The sequence below is a fragment of the Protopterus annectens genome, chromosome 4.part0, assembly GCF_019279795.1.
Source record: "Protopterus annectens isolate FY-2018-M chromosome 4.part0, PAN1.0, whole genome shotgun sequence".
In the NCBI taxonomy this organism is placed as follows: Eukaryota; Metazoa; Chordata; order Ceratodontiformes; family Protopteridae; genus Protopterus; species Protopterus annectens.
This window is the reverse complement of record NC_056733.1, coordinates 1,095,860,415-1,095,881,555: the sequence shown is the minus strand read 5'-3', so window position 1 is coordinate 1,095,881,555 and position 21,141 is coordinate 1,095,860,415.

Sequence of the window (21,141 nt, the reverse complement as noted above, 5' to 3'; positions counted from 1 at the left end):
GCACAAATGGGAATGTAAAACAGATGATTAGTAAGGTATAAGTTTAAGCAAATAGAAGCTGAAATCACGGAATACCTGCAAAGTGAAGAATTTATTGTAGAAAACCTAACAGAGGTCATGTCATAGCATGATGGAACAATGAATCCCCAGAATAAGGAGAAACTGGTGGAGCATGAGACATCTGAAGAAGAAATATGGATGTGGAAAAGAAAAATAGATTTAGTATGGTGCAATATTTATGCAAAGGAAAAAGCAAAACTAATCAATACAAAAAACAGCACCAAAGATATTTGAAGAGAAGTACAGACAAAGTCATCTGAAAATGAAAATACCAAAAAAAGAAAAAAAAACAAAGAGGGAAGTAGAAGTAGAAAAGAGGATTAGTAATGGAGAAGTTAAAGAAGTAGAAAGTGAAGTTATTGATTACCTGCAAGGTGAAGGATTTAGTGAAGAAAATTCAATTTTGGTAATGTCACACCATGACAGAAGAGTGAGCCCCCAAATAAAGGACAAACAGGTGGAATGGGAAGCATCTGGTCAGTTGCTACATAAAGATACTTTGGAGCTTTCAGTGTGAAACCAGTACACAAATTCAATTGGTGTTGCACAGCAAGGGAAGAACAGGAAACAGCAACTCTGACACAGTTAATGTTGTGGAGTGATAAACATATGAAAGAGCAATGGATAATGCAGATGAAGTGAATATGTCGCAGGAAGATTTTATTTATTTATTTATTGTACATTTGTTGACCGGGATAGTCCATCTGGGTGTGAGCCCATTTTCAGCTGAGGCCTGGGGAGAAAAGCTCCAATAAAACAAGAACAACATTGACAGGTACAGTGTCAGTTTTATATAGAATTTATTTAACATAAATATGTTCAGGAACATTCTGTAGAATGTCTGCAGGAAATGGACACCAACTAATGTGCCTTCAGTCTAGAAGAAAATGATCTAAGGGAAGATTTGTTTGATTTAATAGAAATGGATAGACATATTAAGATTGAAAAAGGAAATAGATTATAGAATGTCAATAAAATCCAAAATGTTAAAAGTCTGATTAAAACAAATGAATACAGTAATCAAGACTATTAACAGTAATAGCAGAAGTAAATAGGATATATTACTGTGCAAGTAAATTAATAACAGATAGTCTTACTATAAAAATACAGGGCAATAAGGCAAAGAGAAGAAATCAAAGGCCATCATGTAAGTATTGAACAGAGAAATCTATAAAGCAACTAAAGACAAGAAGTGTCACTGTCAGAGTGTAGAAGAGAGAAGATTGACAAAAATACTTAAATGTGATAAAAATAATTTGCAGTATTAGAATAGATTCCAAATAACAAACCAAAAATATCAGCACAGGCAGGAAAAACATAGAATGTATGTAGATAAATATAAAGGAAAAGTGCAAATTAGGCATTTCATTGATGACTAAAAAAGTTTTATGTAGATTTGAGAAACAAAGCAAAAGGAATAGAAATACAACCAAAACAAGAAGAATTAGACATGTTTTGGAGAAATATCTGTGAGGATCCTGTGGAACACAAAAACACACTGAATAGATCGAAGTAAAAGAAACTGTAAGAAGTTCAAATGTACAGAATATGAAATGGGATGAAGTAACAAACATAGAAATTGTAACAAAATTAAGAAAAGCTCCGAATTCTTAAACCCTGGGCCTGGATGCAGTGCATAACTTATTGCTAAAGTATTAATATCTTTACACAAAGATTAAGTCCTGAATAAGAACTACTTATATGCACACGTCATACAGACACCAGTCTGGTTAACAACAGGAAAATGATACTCCTGCTAAGAGTGAACCTGCAAGCTATCCTAAAAACTACAGACCAATAACTTGCCTTCCCATGATAAATAAGCTATACATAGGAATTGATGCCACCAGAGTTTATAGTCATTTAGAAGAAAATTCAATCATGGAAATAGAACAAAAGGGTAACAAAAGAAAGTCATATGGAACAAAGGGTCATTTGTTGTTAAATAAAGTCATAATGTAGAATTGTAAAAAGGGGATGAATTTAAGTATGGAATGGATAAATTACAAAAAAGTATTTGACAGCATCCCACATTCATGGATAAAGGGAAATGTAGATACACCCTACATTGATCAATTACATTACAGTGACCATAAATCAGTGGCAAACCACTTTACAGCTGTGCCATGATAAAGGACAAATTATTATGCCAGGGATAAAATTCTAGAGTGACTTTGTCACTGTTGATCTTTTGTCTTGCCCTTAACATTAAGCTATCTACTTAACAGATTAGGTCATGGTTGCAATTTGGCTTCCATAAAACAACAAAGTATAAAGACTTCTCAGCACACCTCATCACTGAGCACTTTCCATCCAGAAAAAAAGAGGTCATTGTCCCACTGTACTCATCCCTCATTAGACCCATTATAGAATACAACGCCCCATTTGGTATGTACCTTTCAAGACATCTGCAACAACTAGAAAGGCCACAGAAATACCTCACTAAAAGAATCACAGGCCTAAATCAGATGCCCTATGCTGACCACCTTAAAAAACTCCAGCTAAATTCAGTCGCATATCATCTACTCCGAGGCAATCTCTGCTTAACATACAAGGCCATGTCAAACCCAGAGCTGTTGGACATGCTACACTTAAAGAAATCCCAATCCCTCAGAGCCACACGCTCCAGGGGTCTAAATCTTGTCATCACAATAAACAAAACATGCTGGAGGGATAGTTTCCTGACCCAGATACTCCCCAGACTCTGGAATAGACTGCCCATACATGTCAAGCAGAGCGCCTCTTTGGCCCTCTTCTAAAGGAACTTTGATGATTGGATGGGAGAAAGGAAATTCACCCCGGGGATCACGTCAGTCACCCTGCTAGCCAGGGGTCCAGGAAAGTAAATAGTGTAGGAAGAAATAGCCAGGGAATTGTTATGGCTAGACTTGTATAGGCCCTAGGGCCAATAGCCTAGTACCAACCTATGAACCCATTATCTTTTTGTGGATGATTTAAAAGCTGTCATTCATCAGATGAGGAGCTGAAAACAAGACTAGAAGTGGTCAAAACTTTCTCAGATGATATAATTATGTCATTTGGTTTTGATAAGTGCAAAGTGCAAAAGTAACCTTTAACGCAGGAAAGCTACAGCACAAAGACAATATCAGTCTGGGACAGAAATGTGCTATAAAGGACTTGAGCAGTAGGGAGTGTATAAGCATTTGGGAAACGATGAATGATCAACAATAAAACATTAACAAATGTGAATAAAACTCAGGAATATTTTAGAAGACTAAAATTAATACCAAAAACAGCCCTGACAGCAAAGTATAAAACAATTTGCTCTTCCTGTTCTAAGTTGCAGGTTTGGGGTGATTGACTGACCCCAAAATCTATTGGATCAGATGGACAGGAAAACAAGAAAAATGCTTCATGCTTATTAAATGATATATAAAAAGCATTGTATACCAAGATTATATACTCCTCATTCTGAAGGAGGTATGGGGGTTCCTCAAAACTGATTACTTGTATATATCTGCAGTCATACGTCTGCATAGATATCTGCTGACTTTGTCAAATCCAAATGTAGAGAAAGTTTTGAAATATGAAAAGAATAAGTATAAGATGATTTCCTTGCTTAGTTTAGCAGAAGCATATCGATGTCGAGCAGGAATGGAAACCAAACCAGAAGAAGACAAAAAATCAGACAGCAAATGAATGTGGCAAAAAAGCAAAAAATAGAAGAATCAGATGAGGAAGTTGAGACAGTTCGAAAAGGTATAATATAGCTGCAATTAAAGAAAACTCCTCGAATAATCTCATGTCGATCAGGATTTGATGCAAGCATGATTATGGAGAAGTGAACTTAAACCAAAAGATGAAATGTTAATATTGGCAGCCCAGGATAGTGAACTACATACACATTGGTTTACAAACTCTGTTGAATATGTTGTAGAAACAGACAAATGCAGGTTCTGTAAAACAGAACTGGAAAGAATTGCACATCTTGTTGTTGGGTGTGATACACAAATGGCAGAGGGCCTGTATACTGAAAGGCATAATGATGTGGCAAGACTGTTGCATTGGGGATTGTGCAAACATTACAATATTGAAGTAGATGAAAAGCATTGGAAACATAAGCACAAAACATTCTAGACAATGATTAAGTTTATATCACATGAGATCATCCATTACTGACAGTTCAAAGGATAGATGCAAGGAAACTAGATATAGTAGTCCATGGAAAGCAGACAAAAGTAACATTGATCACTGAAACTGCTATACCTAGTGATTGTGCCTCTCTCGACGCAAGACACTAAAGTCATAAAATACCAGGATTTGCAGGCAGAAATGAGGGCACTGTGGAAGAATACCTTTATAGTTCCAATAGTAGTAGGAGCAATGGGTCTCATAAAAAAGAATTGACAGTCTTTAGATATGCTAGCAATACATGTAACTCAGTGTGAATTGCAGGAGAAGTAAAATTCTGGGTGCATTGTAGGTACTGCGACAAGCACTTTTGGCTAATATCAAAGATTGAAACAATGCTAATTTCACAAACTTAAGTCATACGTTGACTTAGGAATGGGGTACACTCCTGTCATGGTATGTGAAACTCAAAAGAGAAAGAAATTAAACCATAAGAAACCTCTTATTTTGCTGTGGCTGATGTAGGTAGAAATGTGTATTTAAGCCAACACATATATGTTCAAGTCTACATTTATATGTTTCTTTAAAAAAAAACTTTTTTAACTTCATCTAAACTGGGTGAATCTAAACTGAGTGAAAATAAAGCTCTGTCTTTTCTCTTCTTTAAAAATTATTTTTTAACTTAATCTAAATTGAGTGAAAATAAAGCTCTGTTTTTTTCTCTTCCAATGTGTGCTAGGAAACAATTTCATTATTTATAGCTTTTACATGGAACTTATTGTTAATCTCTAGTGATGTCATTCCATATCCATGTTACAATATTCTTTGCAATAGTGATTCCCTGCCAAGGGCAGCCCAACCTTCGACCAGTATACCAAAGCTTTTTGCTTGTAAATTATACGCCGTATGTCATATGTATGCTCCCCACACATAGTGTAGGGTGTAAAGATGATCATCCTAGAGCTGATTACTGAATTTCCTCCCTGCACTTATTTTTTAAATCATTTTTTTCTTAAAACTTGCATTTTATCTGTCTCTGGCCTAGCACTCAAGTGTGGGTCATTTACTGCACTGTTCTAACTTGTTGATACTTGTGAACCTCTGCTTTCCTTAAAAAAAACAGAACAAACAAAAAAATCTTGCTTTTTTCCCACTTTTCTGAGATTTAAAAAAGTTCAGTTACAGATTTGCTGTTCTGAACTGTTTGTAAGTTTCTTGGAGGCCATTGTTTGCTTGGGCTAAAGGGAAGTCTCTGTGTTCATCAGTGGCAGTGATAAACATTGAGGAGCCTGCCTGCCCCTGTGGGAGTGGTTACTGCCTTGAAACTGTAGTTTTATTGGCCATTTTGGGTCAATTCCTAACTCCTTGATCTCCCTCTCTTAAAACCCTCTTTTGCGCGTTTTTGCGCATAGCGCAACATCGGGCAGCGCCGCCTAATTGGGTTTAAACTATTCCTGGCTTCACAAAGTCTGCTCTTCACTTTTTCCCTTAGAACTGCTCTATCTCTCAAATTAAACACCATATTCTCATTCTAAGGCCCCTCACTGGTCCAAATAAGTAATTTTACAAGTTAGCACTAATAAACCATAAGCACTACTTAGTCTTATACCCTCTACAATTACCTTGTCCCCTATTGGTCCATTTTAATTCAGTTCCCTATATTACTCTAGCATGTCCAAAGGTCAGTCAATGGTTTCCTCTCCAGTCCAGCTGGTGAATCTGGGAATTTTGAGGCAATGTTACAACTGTCTCATGTACACAGACAACCCTCTCCTCCTCCAAACAGGTTCAAATATATGTGAGAGATGCAACGATATAGCCAAACTGGAGGCTGAGCTCTCTCATCTCAAAACTGGTGTAACCAGTCAGGGGGAGAAGGTAACCTCACACAACACAATTCCAGTATCACATAGTCCCACCACAACAGCGAACCAAACACATAAAAACACAAAAACATACTCGGAGGCTCTAAACAAAAATCTACCTAAGCAACAGAGACCTCCAAAGCAGACATCCAAGCAAACGCTACCCCAAAACAAAACACGTACAACACATAGCACACAAAGTCAGTGTGCCAAGTAGTCACAGCCCTTAAGGCTGAATAACACACCTGATACTCTTGTAATAGGTGACTCTATTGTCAGACACACTGACGTCCCACTCACCAGGCTGAATAAAGAGAAGGTCACAGTGAGCTGCCTGTTGGGCGCTAGGATCCACCACATAACTCAAGCACTCAGGTCACTCCAAAGCAAATACAAATATGACTCAGTCATTGTACATGCTGGCGTGAATGACCTGAGACGTACCTCCCTCGACTACATGAAAAGAGACATAGAGGAGCTCTCTGATCATGTAGCCCAGGCCGGTATGACCCTGACCTTGAGCAGCATCTTACCCTCACCTAGAATGATGCCACAGTATAAAGACAAAGTGATCGATTTTACCAATTGGCTAAAATTTTGGTGTCATTCAAAGGGGATCCAGTGTCAGTCAGCCTGGGATGACATGCTCGACAAGCCACGTTGCTTCGCTAGGGACGGCTTGCACCTGTCACCCCTGGGCTTTCGGATATTGGCAAAGGCCTTGCCACCCACATAGTGCCTTTTTAGGCAAGGCTCAAAAGTCAAACCCACCTCCATAGACAGCACAAGGAACAAGAAACTAAGGGTAATGCTGCTAAACGCCAGAAGTCTTAACCTCAAGATGCATGCACTCAAAGCTCTCCTCAGTATGGAGAACATCGATATCTGTGCAGTGACAGAAACCTGGTTCAAGGCTCCAGAGAGCACCCCAGCACTACCAGGTTATACCTCATATCATGCTTTTCGGCCCCAAAACCCGGACCGAACCACAAAAGGAGGGGGAGTTTCCATATTTATCAAGGATATCCACACCTCCAGGTTAGTGGCATTGCACGAAGTATCGGAGACCATCCATGTGCAACAGACAGTGGGCAAGACTGCTTTTCAGTTTATAACATCCTACAGACCACCCTCCCAAAGTCAGGAATCCCACTTGGCTTTCCTGAAAACATTGGACAACATGAAGATCTCTCCCAACACCATTATATTGGGTGACTTCAACTACCCAAACATAGACTGGGAGCATTACTCAAGCCCCAGCACCTTAGCCCAAAGGTTCCTAGAATTTATAAACTGAAATGCTATGGAACAACTAGTCACCACTCCCACAAGAGTGGAAAACATACTAGACCTGATTATTACCAACATGGGGACTCTATGCTCCATACCAGAAGTATATCCCTCATTGGTAAGATCAGACCATAAATTAATTTGACTGGATATCCACATCCCGACCCCACCCCCAGCCCAGAAAACCACAGTGAAAAACTTCTCAAAAGTGAACTTCACACTTCTCAAAACCAAAGTGGAATCCTTCAAGGCCCCAGGGCCAGTGAAAACTACGGCCCAAACTGCAGAATCCTATATAAACGCATTCTACGGACATCTCCAGGAATGCATGGATCATGCTATCCCAAACAAAATCAAGACCCAATCATCCAAAGGTAGGCGTCCAGTCTGGTGGACCCCAGCCATAAATAAACTGTACAACAGAAGGAGGAAGCTACTACATGATAGAGCAAAATCCCTAAAAGGGAAGGCATCTCTGATCAGTACTAGCAAAAAATTACGATCCCTCATAAAATCCTCCAAGGCCAGCTTCGAGAGAAAAATTGCACAGGACACTAAAGACAATCATAAGGCTTTTTTCAGTTATGTTAGGAACCTGGGATGCAACTCCCAGACTTGTTCTGAGTTGATTCTAAGCGACAAAAAATACACTGAACCCACAGACATCACCAATATCCTGGCAGACAGGTTCAGTGCAAACTTCTCCACCCCCCCCCCAAAAGAGCAAGTATCTATCCCGGCAGAGTGCAGCCTCCCAAACATCTCTGATGCTCAGGTGAAGGCTGCCCTCTCCAAAGCAAAAAACACTGCTTCCATGGGACCAGATGGCATCCCGGGTTGCGTCCTACATGAACTCCAAGAAGAACTAATCCCTCAAGTAAAACTGCTGTACAATCTCAGCCTCACTACAGGATATGTGCCCAAAGAATGGCGTACAGCAACAGTGGTCCCACTCCACAAAGGTGGTGCTTCTGCGGACCCTGGAAACTATCACCCCATAAGCCTGACTAGCCTAATCTGCAAGGCTATGGAGAGGATCATCATGGAACTCATAAACAAAGACATTGGGGACCTACAGACACTAGATCCTACCCAATTTGGCTTCGTCAAGGGCAGATCCTGCCTTTTGAACCTGGTCGACTTCTTCGAAACAGTCTCCAAGGCCATAGATGAAGGGAAGGTAGTCCACACAGCCTATCTGGACCTCGCAAAGGCATTTGACACAATACCCCACTTGGGCATCATAGATAAGCTATCCAGCCTAAATATAAACCCTTATGTCACAAGATGGGTCGCACACTGGCTCAAAGACAGAACCCACAGAGTCAGAGTTGCTGGAGCCATGTCAGACTCGAAACCGGTCACAAGTGGCATCCCACAAGGTTCTGTCCTGGGACCTCTCTTGTTCGGTATTTACTTTTCTGAGGTACAGGCCAACGTGGGAGGACTATGGCTCACCAAGTTCGCAGATGACTGCAAACTGGGCGCCATAATCGACTCTCCAGCTGACACAAACATCCTTCAAAAAGGTCTCGCAGAGACGGATAACTGGTGCCAAAGCCATGGTCTAAAGCTAAATGCCAAAAAGTGTATAGTCATACCCTTTGGCAAAAACAATGTGCCCACAAATTACCACATAGGTGGTAACCCATTAAGTACAGAGAAAGTAATTAGGGATCTGGGGACCCAAGTTGATAGCAATGTCTCCTTTGACAACCACATTGCCAAAGTGGTTAAAAAGACCTTCTACATAGCCCACCTCATCATGAAAGGATTCACATCTAGATCAAGAGAGGTAATCGTGCCCCTTTATTCATCCCTCATCAGATCCATCATAGAATACAATGCCCCCTTTGGGATGTACCTTACCCGACACCTGCAGCAATTAGAAAGACTCCAAAAGTACCTCACCAGGAGGATCAAGGGACTCAACAGATGCCATATGCTGCTCGGTTAAAAAAACTCCAGCTCTACTCAGTTGCATACCGCCTACTTCGAGGTGATCTATGCCTGACATATAAAGCTATGTCCAAAACAGAATTAATGGACATGCTCCACCTCAGTAAATCTAAATCCCTTAGAGCCACGCGCTTGAGGGACTTGAACCTCAGCACAGAAATAAATAGAACATGCTGGAGGGACAGATTCATAACCCAAAGGCTCCCTTCGCTCTGGAATAGAATTCCAATTCATGTTAGGCAGAGCACCTCACTGACTCTCTTCAAGAAGAATCTTGATAAGTGGATGGGGGATCGTAGGTTTGTCCCGGGGATTACTTCCATGTCACTATTAGACAGAGGCACAGTAAACTAAACTTTAAAAAGGGCACAGTATACTCAAATCAAGGGGTGGCGTAAGCTAAACACAATCGGGCTAGGCTTTTAAATGCCCCAGGGCAGATATCCTAGTATGAACCTATGAACTTATGATGCCCGGATGTACCATCCTCAGGACTTCTTTGCCTCCAATCTGAAAGCCATCTTTGATCATTGGTCTGAATGCTTGTTTGTCTGCCGGTTATCTAGCTGTTCCAGATAAGTACCCCATTGGGATTTTTGCTTCATATCCTTTTGTTTATTTGCCTTTGTTAGATTGTTGGTTTCATGTCATCCAGAAAGGGAAAATTCCAGTTTGGCAGACAGATTTCCTATAAAGACCACCACGAGCAGTGTTTATTTTGCTTAGGTGCTTCACACCACCATATGTTTTGTGTTGTTTGCAGGCTTTTGTAACTAAGAGATTGTGCAGTCAGCTTTCTTCCCTTGCTATTTATCTAGAGAACCAGCATCTTAAGCTTCTCAGAAAGGACACTGTGGAAGGACCTTCCTGGCCAGAGGGACATCTCCCTATGAAGATGGAGGTCAAGAAAGCTATGTCTGATTCTTCTGCTGTGTTCTTTCTGACAGAGGTCTCTCTTGAGGCTAGTGAATGCCCAGAAGCCATCCAGTCTATTTGCAGATGTCTTCTTCAGATGTACAGGGGGAACCACTGCCAATTATTTCCAAAGGGCCTAGAGGTGTTCCTCAAGTTTTACTAAGGGAAGAAATTCTGACTACACTTGAGTGTCATCAGGGGTCTGACCCTCCAAAAATCTAAAAGGCTGATGTCCCCTTGAAAAAGAAGCAGAAAACCAAGCTTATTTGTCCTACCCCTAAAGACCCTCAGAGTGAATGGTAAAACTTTATTCAGGGTCTGTTTAATACTCTTATGGTTTTGAAGCCCCCTCAGGGAGTTTTTGTTCTTGCTTCACCTTGGGCTTGTACTCCTCTTTAAAGGTCTAGGGAGCAAGATTCCTCAGATGAGGATATAGATTCAGATGTGGAATCTCTGACTTATTCTTCCCACATTCCTTCTCCCTTAGATTATGGTTCTGAGGAAGGAGACAATTAGTGCTGACTCTCCTTTTGAAAAAATTTCCTTTGGGGAGATAGTTTCCAAAATAATGGAATTTTTCAAATGGGACTGTGCTCAGGTGTCTGGTGTTCAGAAAAGGTACTATTAGCACCTGGAAATGGAGACTTCTATGCGTTATGTTGTTCCTCCTGTCATTGCTGCTTTGTTGGATGCCTTTTGTACTGCTTCTCAGGCTCCTGACTCCATGCCCCCTGCTCCCAAAAACCTGATAGGTTTTACAAGGTGCCTGATGATTGGAAGTTTCTTTATAGGTGCCCTTCTGCTAAGCCCTCTGTGGTGTCAGTTGCCTCTGACAAGCCATCAAAGCTTTTGCATTCTATAAAAGTTGTTTCCATCTGACAAAGACATCGGGACTATGGAGAGGTTGGGTAGGAATGTATATACTTCTGCTACTTTAGACTTTAGAACTGTGAATTATTAGACCCACATGGCCAGATGTATTTTACTGACTCTGAAGGGATGTCTTTTGTTCTTTCTTTGTTAGGGTCTTCATCTCAGGATGCTCGACATACCATTAAATGCAGATATGATGCAGCTGATGCCTCATCTATGGCTGATGATTTTGGCTCTGTGTTGTGGGGGTATTCTTGGCTCCAGCTTCAACTTTTGCCTAATGACATCAAGGCAAAGTTGATGGATGCTCCTCTGGACAACAAACATTTGTCTGGCACTGTTGTTACTGAGTTGTTTAAGTCCCTCCAGGAAAAGGGTTAAGCTTTACAAGATTTGAAGCATATTTTTGTTTCACCTGTTCCTAAATTTCAAAGGAAATATCCTAACAAGCCTGCCGTTGTCCTTAGTCTCACCCTGTTGGTGGAGGTGGGCATAATGGTTAAGGCATTTAATTTGTAGACATATGGTGCCAGGTTTAATTCTCACATGGGATAATTGGCTATGCTTAAAATGTCCCACAAGGGCAGTTAGCCTAGGACTATTCTATGAACATATGAACCCTTCCCTAAAGGTAAGAAGGGTGGTAGAAGGGCTCCTCCTGCTAAGGCTACTCAAATTCCTTCTGCTCAGAAGCTTCATTTTCCTGACAAACCAGGTGCTGTTTGATTACCCTTGCCTTCCCAGTCACATTTAGCTTTCTCTCCATCTTCTTCATTTCTTCCTGTTTGGTTACAGATTGCACAAGACCCCCAGTCCTTTCTATAATTTGCAGAGGTATTTCATGGTCTGGAAATCTCTTCCCTCCTCCTTGGCATTCCTCAGCCTCCTCTGGAACAAATGCCTTTCTTTCCAAAGGTACTTTAGGGCCTGTTGGCTTAGAGAACTATTCAAGAGGTTCCAGCTCCTCAGAGGGGAGGGGGTTTTCCTCCAAAATGTTTTAGTTCCAGGAAAGAAGGTACCTGGTGACCCATTTTGGATCTTTCTCAGCTAAACACCTTTTTGAAGGTTCCTTCCTTTCAGGTGCTATCCCTGTAAACCTTGTTTACACTTGTCATTCCTCAGGCTTTTTTGGTACCCTTGGATCTCAAGGATGCTTATCTACACATCCCTATCTATCTCCTTTTCAGAGATTTTTACATTTCTCTCTTGCTTCCTGGCATTTTTGGTTCTCTGCTTTGCCTTTTGGCCTCTATACTACCTAACTGTCTTCACCAAATGCCTCGCTCCTGTGATTGCTTTTTGAAGTATGAGGAGAATACAGATTTTTCCTTACCTGGGCAACCAGTTCATCCAGGCTTCATCTCCGGAGATGTTGCTTCAGCATCTTCACTTTGCAAGCTATCTTCTACAAAGTTTAGAGTTTACTGTAAATTTTCAAAAGTCTGTCCTGATTCCTCCTTAGGATAAGGTTTTCTTAGGATGCAGGCTCCAGACAATTCCAATGCTGGCATCCCTGCCTCCTAATAAGGCTTTAACTGTGCTTTTTTCAATCCTTTCTTCCTGTAGCATCATTTTCAGCTATGGAGTTTCTAAGGGCCATTTGCTTCATGGCTTCCACCATTCCCATGCTTCATCTAGCCAAGCTCACTTAAGAAAGTCCCAGTGGTTTCTGAAGTCAGTATGGCTTCAACATGTTTATCCTTTAGAGTTTTTAGTTCCTCTTCTTCCATGCCTCAAGCTGGAACTTCAGTGGTGGATTCATCAGTTGTCCCTCAATCCAGGGCTTCCATTTCAACCTCCAGCCCCCTGTCAGGAACTCTTCACAGATGCTTCAGATGAGGGATTGGGGGCATCCTTAGGACCTCTGAAAAGTGCAGGGCCTTTGGTCTCTTCATCAAAAGAAAGACCCACATCAGTGTCAGTGAGATCAGAGCTCTTCTTCTGGTTCTTCAGGCCTCTTGTTCTCTTTTCTTTCCAGGGCCCCTCAGGATTTTCACAGACAACACTACAGTGATGTGGTATGTCAACCAAGAAGGAAGGACAATTGTCTTATCTCCTATACAGGCTAGCTGTTAAGGTCTGGGATATAGCTATTCATTATCAGGTGACCCTTTAAGCAATTTATATTCCCTCAGCTCAAAACATAATGGCAGACATTGGGATGGCACCCATGCCCCTTATGGACAGAGGTACCCGGTGTTGATCACAGACCACCTCTGTTCATAAATTTGTTCTACAAACTACCCCTAAAAAGAACAAAAGGGGATACTTGGGATTAACATGGCTAGGCTTGTAAAGGCTGTACTGCTGCTAGCCTAGTAACCTCATATGAACCTATGATTCTCTGAGCAGATCCCCAACACAATCCCATGAGTGGATGCTTCACAGGTATGTGTTTCTGGACATTTTCCACCGGTGGGGTACTACTATAGTAAATTTATTTGCCTCCACTCTGAACGGACAACTGAGGGAGAACTCATGAAATGTTCTGCCTTTTATAGGAATGGGGACTACATGAATTACTTTCTGTGGTTGTATTAAATAAATGTACAAACATATTTTACAGTAATAAAAATAGTTTGGTATTGTTTTCTTTCTGTAGATAGTTATTAACAACTCATACTTTACAGTTCATTTATCATTGTAAATGGTATGCTTTAGATAAACAGTATATTTAAGTTCTCTCTGAATGGAGAAATGCAGTTTAAAAGACCCTTGAAAATATCACAAACTTCTAGGAATGACAAATTATCATTTAACTTGCTTTCATTTCTTATCTACACTAAAATATATGCCAAGTATAAAGCATCATGCCTAGAGAAATATGACAATCTCTTATTACTTGCAATACAAGATGTTTTGTGTGGAATATGAAAAATGTATTTAGATAAAATGCAGCACATAACAGAGAAAGATCAGTGACTAAACAGGCTGCACACTCACCTTTGGTGCTGGAAGATCAGAAGGCTGAGCGTTCTTTTCCCATGCAGAGATAATTGATACCAACACTATAGTGCAGCATAAGGAAGGTACTGTACCCCTGACTGTGTCATCCTTCAGAGATATTAAACAAAGTCCTATCTGCTTTAGTTGATGCCATTTATTAGAAAACCAAGCATGGGAAGTTCTTCAGTGCCTGGTGAAATTTCCCCTTGGCCTATTGGGACTAATCCAGTCAACTAATAGTAAATAAAAGAATAAAATATAGGTATGGTTGCTCAAATGATGCTGTCTGCTGTTGTAGAGTGGTGTAGAGCAAGAAACAGTGGCTTCTAGTAATTAGTAGAGAGTCAAAGCATGTATTTGTCAGAATTACAGATAAAGAAGGCATACATCTCAAACTGTTAACATCATAAATTAGAATAAAGGATAAGAAAGATGAGCATCTTGTTTTTTCTGAAATAAAGGGCTTCAAATTGTGAATCTTAACATTGGTTTGTTTCAGCTATTTAATGATATCTGTATTCTTAAAAACAAAAAGTAAAAATTTATATGAGGAATCTCAGTAACCCAAAGAGGAGCAAACCTAAATTTAAAAACAAAAAAATGGCTCTATCTTTGAACTTTGGAGGTATTTGTGATAGATATTTTGAGACGGTGAATATTGTGAGACTTGTCAGCTTGTAAGTAGTCATCTTCCCTCATCATACTTTTTAAATGTTCTTTATGTTTTATTCTGTAAACATGGAAACAGGTGCGTTATATTCATTAATGGGTCTAAAGAAATGCAATTAAAGGGAGCTAAGATTTCTTTGGACCTAGTGGGAGTGCCTTTGGAAATTAGATTAATCATATGGAAGACTTTTCAAGCTACTGATCAACAAGAGTGCTTAAATCTCGTATGACACTGTCTGGTTGGAGGGGTGTATGGTATGTAAAAATGTTTTGTTTACTAGAATGAACAGTGCTACATTTTGTATAATTTCATTTGGGACCAATATTCTTGCACCAGTTAATATAGCCTAGCCCGTTTTGGAGCAGTTGTAAATTAGTGGAAGATGGAATAACAATTCTGCAAACTTAGATAATCATAAGCCATAATTGATGGACATCTGATGATACCTGTTCCTTCTCTCATGAACTTACTGGTTTTCCTTGTGGTATATTTATTCCAGTTCTCATTTCTCTTGATTTCTCCAACTTCATAATCATTGCAGACAAACCTATCTTTTAAATGGTGCCATCCACTAATACTCCATCATTATTTGCTCCATAAACAAAATGATGATATCAGCAGAGTTCTGTAGCTGATTTATTAAATGATTGGACAAAATACTTTTACATTTCTTTATCCAGTTACATGGTAGCTCTCATTTACCCCTTCTTCTTTCCATAGTCTTTTTCTTGATATAATATCTGCTTCCTCTCCACGCAGTCCTTCTGTTATGGCAATACATGAGATGATAACTCTCTTAACTCTCCATAAAGCTTACCATCCTGCTCATTTCTGAGCTAATGAAATGGGTCCTCTGACAAATGTGAATATTTTCTCCCTCATGGACAGAAAATAAATGTAGGAAAAGGGGTTCTTTCCTTGTTCCCCAACTAGACACTGGAACTATTGTCCTGCTAATTTGTAAGTTGTTTACTACCCATTGCTTTTGTCTTATTCTTTGTCCAGTATCTGTAACAACAAAGGTATTTTATTATGTATTTAAAGACTATATTTTGTTACTCTGATCAAGTTAATTACTACCAATTTCTAATGCTTCCCCTTTTCTTTTCCTCCATATCTATACTTATTTCTGTAGTGTTCCTCTGATTTTCTGTGAAATCCTTTTTACCAACCTTTCACCTTCAAACTTGGTTATATTAATCAGACTGTTTGACTGAATTTACTTGAAATGTCATTTGAATACTTTATGCTTAGATACTCATTTTAGAAGAATATTTCATGATTACTCATTCTCATATTAGTAGACACCACAAATCAGAGCCCACCTAAACTCATTACATCATCTGCTTGCAGAAAAAGATAAGATACTTTGAAATATCTAAAATAAATGTGGTAGTGCTCAGTAATTTGCTCTGCTCACCACTACATCTCATCTGTATGCACACAACCCAGTAATCGGTGCCAAATTTCCAAAATGTTTTGGTCTTCACAGGATCAGTCTTTCAGATTACATAGTTGTAACAACATTCACCACTACTGGCTGAACACACTGTAGCATCAGTACTTTTTACTTCCACCTTGAAAGACTACTCCGAAGGTCTTTCATCGTACCACTTTTTTTGTTGACATTTCAGAAATCAAATCAGCTTCCAAACTTGCTTCTGTATGACTGCTATAAAAAGTTATACTAACCATTACTTCACATGCACAAGCTGCTGTCTAATGAATATGATGTCACCATCTCTCTCTAGCAATCCTCAGACTGATATGATATTGAGGGCAGAAATCTTGACTAGTTCCATTTGTAAGGTGGGATCAATCAAGATGAGGTTGCCAAGGGGTCAGGTGAAAAGAGGGACAACAAATGACTAGTAAAGACAGAATATTAGATGTCAGTGTGGCATCCTGGAGTTTAGAATTCTTCTTCTTCTTCTGGTGGTATAGGGCTATAAACAAAACTACAGTTAAGCTCTTCAAGTTCAGAACGTGTACAAAAATAAGCCAACGTGGGTGAGTAGACAGGATGTCGGATCTGACAGTTTGTGATATGGCAGGATATGCAACCTACTAATAAACGGCTTGAGCATGGGACCAATATAAAAAGAGCAGCAAGTTAGTTAAAGAATAAGGAGTTGGCATGGAGTGTTTAAATGTTAATCTTATCAAAAGAAAGACAAATATCTAAAGCAGCACATTCTTGGACTGGTTAGCCAGAGTGCATAAGGATCAGTTAAAGTGGAGCAATAGGAAACTGTGATTATGAAATTATGTAGATGCACTTTTGGTGAATGTAATGAAGTTATGGACCTTATATATGGAATATGGAGTTATATAACTGTAGAAAATATTTAGCATTTGTTTCTCAGAACTATGGTATGTTATTTTCAGAAAATTAGTGGCTGTTATTGGTAAGCTGGAAATGGTTTGTCAAAAATTGTATTTGAAAATAGCTATATTTCTTTAATTCTGTACTCAGTTCAGTGCTGCAAACAGAGCTGGTGGTTAACTTATTACTTCACACTTTAATACAAAATATTAGCTTCAGATGCACCACTGCCCCTCTGATGGGCTCAACAATCCTTCTTTACAGCAACTCAGATGGCCATGCTACTAATCAAACCAGGTCAGCAGGGCCATATTCAGGTCCTTATCCTTCTTTGTCACAGCACTAGCCATGCTCTTTTACTGTATAATTTTCTTCATTGTAATATAATGTGTAACACCACAAACTGATGCCTGTTTCTCTGCAGGTAATCCATAGTTTAAAATAAGTAAGTATGAATTAGAGCTGTTGAATAACATGACAAAATTCCAATGTACATAGTGGTACTCTTTATTTGAAGGTTTTATGTGCATGTGAAAATGACACAAAATGGGCTGAAATAGGGAGCACTGATTTTTTTTTTATTTCTTTTTCTGTGTGTTGAACAAACCTCAGTTATTTGTAGTTTCCACTCATATTCTGTTGCCAATCTGAATACTTCTTTTATCAAGTGTAGATACCAGCATTTATTTACTGTGAAATGTTCAGTTATTTGTATTTAATATTTATGCAAAATAATTATAATATTAACTGCAATAAAAGGGAAATGCAGAAACTCTGTGACATACACAGATGAATATTTCCATAGTTTGTAATTACAACTTATGGTGCATGCTGCTAGTGCTTATAGTACTTAATGATGTTGATATTTTTGAATTATTCGAAAACAAAATAAATGAAGTGGCTTACCATTTCAAATCATTTCAGCCTACTGATGCTTCCAGGTGTTATAATAGTTACATCTACTGACCCCGTTGTGTGTCTAATATATAGCCTGTTTATATATGCATTAATAATTCCAAAACCATGCTGCATACAAGGTATTGAAAGATTTCATATTAAATCTTGAATAACGACTAGTGCAACTTAGCTGATATTAGACCTCTTTCTGGTGCTGCTAAAGAAATGTTAATTGTTCATGTGCTGTTTAGCCATAATGTTCATGTTTCTCTAAATGACACAATAAAGTAACACAGGCAGAACAACTTAGCCTCCTATTCTTCTATGACAGCTATCTGATGTGGGAACAAAATGCTACTGGCAGCATGTGTATAGCTTGAGAGATTACTGAATTATTTAAATTGCTTATAAAATGATACAAAATTAATATTTATTGTATTTATGACTTTTAAGATCACGAATCTAATGAATAATGCCACTACAAGGATTTGTTTGCACTGAACAGTTTGTCATTCACATTTCTTTTTTAACATTTATGGTTGTAGAGATATGAAAATTTTTAACTGAGAGGACGTAACTTTATTTTAAAAAAAACTTCAGAGTTCTATTAAATGCAGCTTAGTGATGCAGCCTAATGATGACCTTCATGTACTCATGATGCACTTGTTTGCTTCTGCAGTGAAATTAAAATTGCATCTAAAAGCAATAATATGCTAAAAGTGCAAGCCATTTTGATATAACCTATACTTGACTATCAAAAATCAAACTACTAATGTCCTTAAAATATTTGCGGTGCTGAATAAAATGGCACAATTATAAATGGTTGCTATCTTTATATAATTTATGCACAGCACTCAGTTTTAGCTGCGTGTCCCAGGAAGAAGACCTGGGATATCTTTATGGAGGGCTCAGGACATGAGGTTAAATTCCCTTCTTACTATAATGCTTGTTAATGGAGATATATTTATGATTTATTTCTAACTAACCAACTAACTATAATTTCTTAGCACGCTTAAGTACGGATTAGTTGAAAGATTGTGTTCTACCAAAGTGATATTTTTTTATCCTCATCTAAACTTAGTGACAGCCTCTATGTCTTCTTTAAGATGGCCCCTTCCTTCCTTCCTTAGTGGTAATTGCCAGGCATCCTTGGGTTGGTGAGAGTCCTAAGGCACATTTATGTTTGACCCATCCATTAGACCTTTCTCTATTGACAGTCTTTTGGTAGGCCAGCTGTTAAAACCAGAGGATTGGCTTTCCCGTGTTCCCTCTTTTCAACTGTATGCTCAAATAGGATTTCCCTAAGTGGACTCGATCACTGTTCTTTCCCATTCCCCTGCAAGGGGAATAATCCTGTAGTGTAATTTCAACCCACCCACAACAAGGCATTACCATAAGCTTCAGTACCTTTGGCCAGGAATTCTGCTTTGCATGTGCAGCCCAAGCATATACCTTTTATCCCACCATGAGCAAGAGGCAAGTGGCTCCACCCCATCTTTCATATTTCCACTTGACTGTATTATTAGGCCCATTAGCCCTAATCAAATTCATGTCACTTAGTTCATTGTCAGAGATGTATTCTTCTATGCCATTGGAGGTGAAGTAACATTGTTTTACTGGTCAAGGAATACATTTGTCATATGAAAAGAAAATTAAACCATCACAGTTACTGCATTAATGACTCATTAATGTGACCATTTAGTTTCAAGTGTGCGAATCAGAATGCAGACTATGTTCTGCTTTGTTTAGGTCTTGTGGAACTATGCATATCTCCTCTGACTTTGCATTAAGAGATGGGAACACTTATTTAGTCATAAATGTACTTCCATAATAGTTGTTCTGCAGATAGATTTATTGATAACACTTGCATGGCATAGGTAGGATATGCATCTAAGTTATTGATGGATGGCAAAAACACTTAAATGACTCCTGAGAATTGAAAAGAAAATGATAGAAACCTTAATTTGTATTTTCTTTTCTTTGCTTCATTAAAAGGTATTAACATAAATCATTCACTATAGTGTGTTGTCACACTTTATATAATTTAAGAAAAGAGCAAAATGCTCCTTGTGGCACTAGATGTTTTGTGTACAATTTTATAACATATATGGTGCACAAAGATAAATGCTGCAAATGTTTTTATTAACTAAATGCAATTGTGTATTTAAGTCAGAAAGAAAGGCTTGGCTATTTAAGTAATTATAGTGTTATGTGACCAGTAACAAAGTTTCCATTCATTAAAAGTGTGGGGAATAGTGACAGAAACTAAAACTTATATTTGTGAGAATTGTAGTTAGTATGTAAATATGGTTACTGAGATTTAGAGCTGTAGAATATTATGAGGCTTTTCTATTTGTAAGTAACATAAAAATGTATCATTTCCATAAATGTGCCTGTCTCTGTTTACATGAACAAACCTGCATATGCAATTATGTTTCTGCTTTTTGTGAAAACGGTGCTGCTTTGTCTTCATGAAGAACTGGGAAACAGTGGGGAGCTTATTGTCCTGTTTCTTATAATACATCTCTTTTCAGTGGCACCTTGTGTATTTCTTCCCTCTGCATATTTTTATATCTAGATCTCAAATAATGCAGTGAAAGCATTTATCCCTTGTTCAAGTACATTAAGCTGCATTTGGGATGAAATACAAGTGCTAATCTGTAGTGAGTGTGTTAGCTACACTGAATTTGAAAAGTTGTATTGCTATTTAAAGAAAAATAAGTTGTAGTCCTTGAAAAAAATAGTTACACTAAAGACAGGAAGCAGGAATACATATAACCTGTCTAAGCTACTTACAAAAAGAAAAGAAAAAACATTCCACTAATTAAACTAGCTGTGTTTTTGTCAGTCATAAACAGTGCTACAAACTACACCTTATCAGCCATAACATACAACATGTAAATTAAGGACTTTAGTCAGAATATGCATATTTTCATTTCACTGCAGCTGCAAAGAAGATTAAACATCAATTTTCAGTGGTGTTAAATAAATAAAATAAAGTGTTAATTTAATACAGAAATCAAAAATTAGATAAAATAATAAGTTTTAACAGTGAGCAAGCAAAACTTTCATGTTCTGTCACAAACAGCTATAGATACATGGAAAATTATCATTAAATTCGCAAACACTAAACAATCCTATCTTGGTTTGGAATTTATTAATCTTTACTGCTAAAAAAGAAGTGTGACTTTGAGCAATAATGCTATGTAAGAAATTACAGCTTTTTTCTGACTTTCAGAACTTGTACT